Below are 7958 nucleotides of genomic sequence, written 5' to 3' on the forward strand. Positions count from 1 at the left end.
TCTTTCACTTTTATCAAGAGGCTCTTTAGTTCTTCTTCACTTTCTGCCATAACGGTGGTGTCATCTGCATATCTGAGGTTATTGATATTTCTTCTGGCAATCTTGATTCCAGCTTGTGTTTCCTCCAGCCCAGCATTGCTCATGATGTACTCTGCATAGAAGTTAAATAAGCAAGGTGACAATATAGAGCCTTGACGTACTATTTCCCTATTTGGAACCAGTCTGTTGTTCTATGTCCAGTTCTAACTGTTGTTTCTTAACCTGCATACAGGTTTCTCAGGAGGCAAGTCGGGTGGTCTGGTATTCCCATCTCTTTCAGAATTTTTCACAGTTTGTTGTGATTCACACAGTCAAAGGTTTGGCATAGTCTATAAAGCAGAAGTAGATGTTTTTCTGGAATTCTCTCGCTTTTTTGATGATCCAACAGATGTTGGCACTGGATCTCTGGTTCCTCTGCCTTTTCTAAATCCAGCTTGAACATCTGAAAGTTCACGGTTCATGTACTGTTGACGCTTGGCTTGGAGAATATTGAGCATTACTTTGCTAGCATGTGATATAAGTGCAATTGTGTGGTAGTTTGAGCATTCTTTGGCATTGCCGTTTTTAGGAATTTGAGTGAAAACTGTTCTTTTCCAGTCCTGTGGCCACTGCTGAGTTTTCCAAATTGGCTGGCATATTGAACACAGCACATTAATGGCATCATCTTTTAGGATTTGAAATAGCTCAACTGGAATTCCATCACCTCCACTAGCTTTGTTCATAGCGATGCTCCCTAAGGCCCACTTGAATTTGCACTCCAGTATGTCTGGCTCTCGGTGAGTGATCACACCATCATGGTTATCTGGGTCATGAAGATCTTTTTTGTATAGTTCTGTGTATTCTTGCCACCTCTTCTTAATATCTTTTGCTTCTGTTAGGTTCATACCATTACCATTGCTGTCCTTTATTGTGCCCATCTTTGCATGAAAAATTCCCTTGGTATCTTTAATTTTCTTGAAGAGATCACTAGTCTTTCCTATTCTATTGTTTTCCTCTATTTCTTTGCATTGATCACTGAGGAAGGGTTACTTATCTCTCCTTGCTATTCTTTGGAACTCTGCATTCAAATGGGTATATCTTTCCTTTTCTCCTTTGCCTTTCACTTCTCTTCTTTTCACAGCTATTTGTAAGGCCTCCTCAGACAACCATGCCTTTTGCATTTCTTTTTTCTTGGGGATGATCTTGATTACTGTCTCCTGTACAATGCCATGAACCTCCATCCATAGTTCTTCCGGCACTCTATCAAATCTAATCCCTTGAATCTATTTCTCACTTCCAATGTATAGTCATAAAGGATTTGATTTAGGGCATACCTGAATGATCTATGAGTTTTCCCTACTTTCTTCATTAAGTATGCATTTGGCAATAAGGATTTCATGATCTTAGCCACAGTCAGCTCCCAGTCTTGTTTTTGCTGATTGTATAAAGCTTCTCCATCTTTGGCTGCAAAGAATATAATCAATCTGATTTCAGTGTTGACCATATTGTTATGTTCATGTGTAGAGTCTTCTCTTGTGTTGTTGGAAGAGGGTTTGCTAGGACCTGTGCATTTTCTTGGCAAAACTCTATTAGTCCTAGCCATGTTTCATTCTGTACTCCAAGGCCAGATTTGCCTGTTACTCCAGGTATTTCTTGACTTTCTACTTTTGGATTCCAGTCCATTATATTCCAGTATAATGAAAAGGACATCTTTTTTGGGTGTTAATTCCAGAAGGTCTTGTAGCTCTTCATAGAACCATTCAACTTCAGCTTCTTCAGCTTTACTGGTTGGGGCATAGACTTGGATTACTGCGATATTGAATGGTTTGCCTTAGAAACAAGCAGAGATCATTCTGTCATTTTGGAGATTGCACCCAAGTACTGCAGTTTGGACTCTTTTGTTGACTATAGAAGGAACATTAACTATTAGCCCAGAGGTACACACTGTCTTACTGGGATTACTTAAGTCCAAAGTAACTACTCTATTAAATAAGAGCAGATCATAAGACCATCATAGTTAATATATCAAAGAAAATATGGTAAATGCACTCTTTGATACTAAAAACAAACAAAAATAAGAGTCATGGCAATAAATTGTGATGAAGCAAAACTATAGGATTAACATCTACTTCTACAGAATAGTTTGGAGAGATTGGCATATGGAGACAAAGAAAGTTCCTGTGTTTAACATCTTTTGATCTTAGATTAACAATCAGACTCAGATGGTACTGCGGCCGTTGTTGTTTAGTTGTTAAGTCATGTCCAGCTCTTTGTGATCTCATAGACTGTAGCCTGCTAGGCTCCTCTGTGCATGGGATTTTCCAGGCAAGAATACTGAAGTTGGTTGCCATTTCCATCTCCTGGGGATCTTCTCAACCCAGGGCTTGAACCCGTGTCTCCTGCATTGGCAGGCAGATTCTTTACTCCTGTGCCACCAGGGAAGCCCAAGTGGTACCGCCACCTATGTGTTATTTATAAATATAAATTGCAAAATATGTATGCTTCCTCTGGATGATAGTTTTGTTAACATCTTATTTTTGGTCATTTTAATTTGTTCCTATCTAAGAAAAAAATGGACTTCTTATAGAAAGCATAATTATGGAATATTAAATGTTAGTTATGGTAAAATAAAAATTATAGAAGTTTAAATTGATCCTACATGCTGTACTACCTAATATTAATTGTGATTGTCTTCTTGATGACATTTAGTCTTCATGGCTGTGGAGTTTAATAAATTTGGACCAAAATCTATTCTAGTCATCTAGGACACAACAGAGTGCAAGCCTAAGACCCAAGATTGTGCTGTTACTGAGGTATGTCGAGGAGAGTCATCCAAGTTAAGAATTTACACTCATGGGATTAGAAGCTAGTAGGAAAGCTAGCTATTAACCCAATAAGATCACAGTAATCAGTGTATACTTTTAAACTCAGAAGCTCTTCATTATAGCAGCATTTCCATTCCAGATTCACATTGCAGCATTTATTTTATTGGGTTGAGAAGATCCAAGAGACAATGGCTGAGTATGACGCTCATTACTGCTCCAGCTCATTTGTTTAGCCACCCGATCCTTTTGGGAAACTGAACCAAGTAAAGGGAGATATTATAAGAAGAAAAAATAAGTCTTCATATAAGAAAGCAAAATAAGTGGAGGATTAAAAAGTAAAATAATAGCAAGAATTGGAATTTATAAGCTGTCAGTAAAAGGATGGGTTTGGGAACCAGACCAATGAGATGTAAATATTGGCCCTTCCATTGTGTGATCTTGGGCAAATTGTTTAATTTCTCTGTGCTTTCCTTCATATATACAAGAGTAACTCTGATTCAGACAGCTATTACGAAATTTAGTATAAGCACCTAATAATCACCACAATATATTTTATACTTACTATTATTACTCTCTAGTGTAAACCAGAATTAGTAATTTAAAAAGTGACTGTCCATCAGATGTCCAGTTTAAGCATATCTTAGTTTATATCAGTAGCTATAAAGTTTGCAATAATAACAGTTTTTCCTTAAAAAGTTTTATAATTAGAATAATATCTATACTTATCTATCTGGCAGAAACCCCTTCAAATACTCCTGCCTGAAATTCATTTCTGCTTCCAGATGAAACAAAAATGTGTAAATAGATGTCATTACAAGCTATCTGTTCAGTCATTCAGTCATGTCTGACTCTTTTGCGACTCCGTGGATTACAGCCCGCCAGGCTCCTCTGTCCATGGGATTTCCCAGGCAATAGTACTGGAGTGAATTGCCATTCCCTTCTCCAGGGGATCTTCCTGACCCAGGGATCTAACTCATGTCTCCTGCATTGGCAGATGGATTCTTTACCACTAGCGCCACCTGGGAATCCCTTACAAGGTATAGTAACTGCCTTATTCATATTGCTTTGATTTGAAACCATCTCTTCAACTTTTCCAGTTCATGTTTTAATGGAGGTTCCTGTGGGCTTGGGGGAAATATCCGAGTCCTCAGTTTCACTTCCCTCAGTCCAATCAGTGTCACTTTTGACGGTGCTCTTTCTGAAACTACTCTTGCTGCTTTTAGAAGACAGCATAGATAGTAAGTCTGGAGAGGCAAACACCTGGATGAGGTCGTCAGCGTTCAGTTCCTCCTGGGAACTGAAGGGAGGGGTCTCAATAGTGGAAGACCTTCTGGGAAAATGATCTTCTGTGATATTTTTCTTAACTTTTGGAACAGATATTCTATCAGAAAAAAACAGGTCTTTGTCTAATCAGCTGTCTGCTTTTGAGAGGAAGGTGTATTGCTTTGGGTATTTCTCCAGTTGAAAGGGTGTCCATTTGAGAAGCACTGTACCTGTCTATGGACAGCAGTGTTCTCTTCAATTTTACAGCTGACCTGATGTTGAAGGAATTCTCGAATTTGCTGGATGTTAGGTATTTGTCTTTCAAGCTCATGTCTTGCTGATTCCACAGTTCTTAGCACTCTATTCAAGTGATCGCACAGAATACCGTGTATATCCGTATTAATCCCCAAGATTTCCAGTTTCTCCACCAAATTCTGCTCCAAGACAGTTTTTTCCTTAGTGAGGGAAGGCTTATTCTTCAAAGTTTTCCTTGTATGTATCTAGTTGTCATTTAATTTCTGTTCATTTTCCCTTCCATGTGCCATTGTTAGACTTGACTTTGCATCCAGTGTCTGGGGGGCTGGGGCATTCATAGTTACAGTTGGGGCAGTTGGCTTGGATTCAAAAGTCTGCCAGGTTAAAAGATTCCCTTTGGGTTTACTGTCACTGTTTAATGATTTAGTGGTGAGCTCTTTAATATGCTGTCTCTGAGTGATAATCAGCTCATTCTGCTCCTGGAATCTCTGCCCTAGCTCTTCTATCCTTTTCTTGTAGAAGACATTACTTGCATTTTGATCATCTCTCATTGAGGCTCGAAGTTTCTTTATATGTGACAGGAGCTGGCTCTCTTCTTATGTTCTTGAGGAAGAGCCTGAACATGAACTGTCCACTTGCTTTCCTGACTGTCAAGTAGCTGCGTCACATTTTGGAAGTCATGGGGATGCTAAGGATGTTCTTTAAACTCATGCGCATCTTTTAGCATGCCTATGTTAGACTTGATCTGCATATTGGGCCTCTAGATTTCTGACAATTGATATTCTAATGCTGAGTTCTTAGAAGTCAGTCCTTTAAACTCCATAAACATTTCCTTGACTTTTTCTATTTCATCAACTAGTTTCTCCTTTTCTTCTTCTTTCCACCTATCATAATAACTTCAAAAATTCTTCCTCTTTTGTTTTCTGCATTTCATGTTCCTTAGAGAACCTGACTGTGTGGGCATACTGTGCAGCCTCTAGCTGAGACTTGGTGAGCGGCAGCTGCTCCTTCAACTTGTCGATCTCACTTTGGAGCTTGTCCGTCTGTGCCCTTGTCTTATACTCAAGATGTGAACCTTCAGGGTAGCAGCGCTGAATATGACTTTGTAGGAAAGCTTGGTTCATAAAGGCCTTGTCACAAAAATGGCACTGGTAATAGCTGGCTTCGGCCTCGATCACCTGCAGCTGGGTGGAGATCAACTTCCTCCTGCGTTTACAGTCTTCCTTGAGCCGCTTGATCTCGCCCGCGCGCTTGGTGAGGCGCTTCTTGCTCTGCGCGCCCTGGGCCAGGCTCCAGCGCAGCCGCGCCTCCAGGTCAGCTGTGAGGTGCGCAACTCCTGCGAGCGCCGCAGGTACTTGGTGAGCTACTCCAGGCGGATGAGCTTTAGCAGCACCTGGCCCACCCACGACTGGCAGCTTGGACACTTCTCATCCTACCAGCTTGCAGAAGGTGATGTTCTGCAGCCTGAGCACGTCCACGGCGCCCGTCACCTTGTCCGCGTCGATGGTGCTCGGCCGTCGCCAGTCCATGCTCTCCAGTCACAGGCGGAACTGGAAGAAGGGCAGGGAATAAGCCAGTTGGTGGAATTAATGTTGCTGACGTGTTCATCAAAAAAGAACTAAAAGATTTAAAGTGTACAGATGTGGACGATGACGACTGGGGCATATCATCCTTAGAGGAAGAGAGATCTATGCGGAGAAGAGTTGGGAGAGAAGAGAAGGGACCTCCTCCACCTGTGAAGAATGAGTCTGATTCTACTCAAATGCCAATGCCTGGGGTGCAAATAACCTGAAAGGGCCGAATGGAGAAGGACCTCAGGATGAATCCAGTACACTGAAAAGCAACTTAGTGACTGTGACTGATTGGAGTGACTCTTTAGATGTGTAACTGTCACCTGTACGCAGGAGGTCCCTCCAGACCTCAGCAGTATTTGGTATCGCAGTATTTCAGCACTGCCTACCCAACTATAATTGTCCTACCTGACAATATCTCCTGCAATAGCAAGGAAACTGGCTCTCAGAGAACAACAGTCTCTTCAATGGCACCTAATGCAATGTTAAAAAAAAAAAAAAGCAAATTGTCCACGGTATTTTGAAGCATATAAAGGTGTTTAATACTGCTATTGCTTAAAAATAATGTGTCACTGAAGTCATAAAAAGTTTTTTCTTTGGAACGGAACTCTAGGTGTATTTTTTCCAACTAATTTTAAAGTGAATTCTTTTTTAAAACTGATAGCAGGTTTTATTTTAAACATTTTTTTTACAAAAAAAATGTCTTTCTTATGTAATGTTGGAAGTGTTTTATTATAAAGTTCTGTTAGTATCCTGAAAATGGAGTTGGTGGAAATTAGTGAAATTTTAAGAGTAAACAGCTTATTTTTCTGCTAGAAGTAAGTTTAGAGTTAATAAAAAATATAACTAGGCCCATGTTAAGTACATTTTCCAGAAGTACTTGTACCATATGCAGCTTTGGGCCACTGTAAGCATGTTGTTTTAGAACTTAAAATACTATTTCTGAAACATAACCTTGACCTTGGATATTTTATGACTATAATGTAGCCATTTTCAATATTAGTTAATTTATCAGACTATGAATAGAATAGATTGAGTCAATACTGAATTCATATGTCTATAGTTTTTTTTTCCACTTTTTAAAATGCCCACCTTGCATTAGAAAATACCTCAAAACTAATTTCCTTATATTCTTAATAGTGACATTGTCAATAGTCAACACGCTATATAAGCTGATTGTTGCTTTTTTTTATACTTTGTGGTACTATCTGTACTCTTGCTTCCCCCCACCCAAAGTAATATTTTTTAAAGTAATATTTTAACTAAATGGTTTGTTAGGATTTGGATCTCTCTTCATTTTGTCAACCTTCCAAGTAAAACCCTCTATGACACACATACACACACGATATATAGTAATTGATTATAGTTTAAATGGGGCCTCCTGGGTGGCTCAGCAGTAAAGAATCTGCCTGTGATGAGGAAGATGCAGGAGACCTCACAGGTTCAATCCTCGGGCCGGGAAGATCCCCTGGAGGAGGTCATGGCAACTCACTCCATTATTCTTGTCTTGCAGAATCCCATTGACAGTGGAGCCTGGCAGACTATAGCTCACAGAGTTGGACACAAGTGAAGCGATTGAACACATAGTTTAAAAGTCCTAAGTCCAATATCATGGGGGCGCAAAGAGCCGGACACGACTAAGCGACTGAACTGAAGTCCAATACAGTTTATTCAATTTTACACATAAAAGATGAACATAATATGCTATAAGGAGGAGATAACTGTGTTTGTCATTGAACCGGGCAGACAAATTTGCTAATGCTGAATTCATTGCCTTTTCCTTTCTCTTTGCATCTCATCCTGGCTTAGGTTCTCCGACTTGAACTTCATGTTATCTATTACCCAACATCATGGTTTCTTCCATGTGTAACAGGCAGAAATTAGAACTGTTTATTCTGAAAAGATAGTTATAAGAAAGCTCTTCATTACAGCAACATTTTCATTACAGATTCATATTTTAGCATTTATTTTAAATATTATCATCTCTGTATGTGGGGAGAGGTAGGTATAAGGAATTCACACATTT

The 7958-nt window shown here is 39.6% G+C and overlaps 1 pseudogene; it reads right to left on the bottom strand.

Annotated features, from left to right (window-relative positions):
* Positions 1 to 2984: 2984 nt before the first annotated feature.
* LOC122428008 lies at positions 2985 to 5941 on the bottom strand (annotated as a pseudogene).
* Between the last annotated feature and the right edge of the window lie 2017 nt (positions 5942 to 7958).

Source organism: Cervus canadensis, chromosome 26 (genome assembly GCF_019320065.1).
Source record: "Cervus canadensis isolate Bull #8, Minnesota chromosome 26, ASM1932006v1, whole genome shotgun sequence".
NCBI classification, from domain to species: Eukaryota; Metazoa; Chordata; class Mammalia; order Artiodactyla; family Cervidae; genus Cervus; species Cervus canadensis.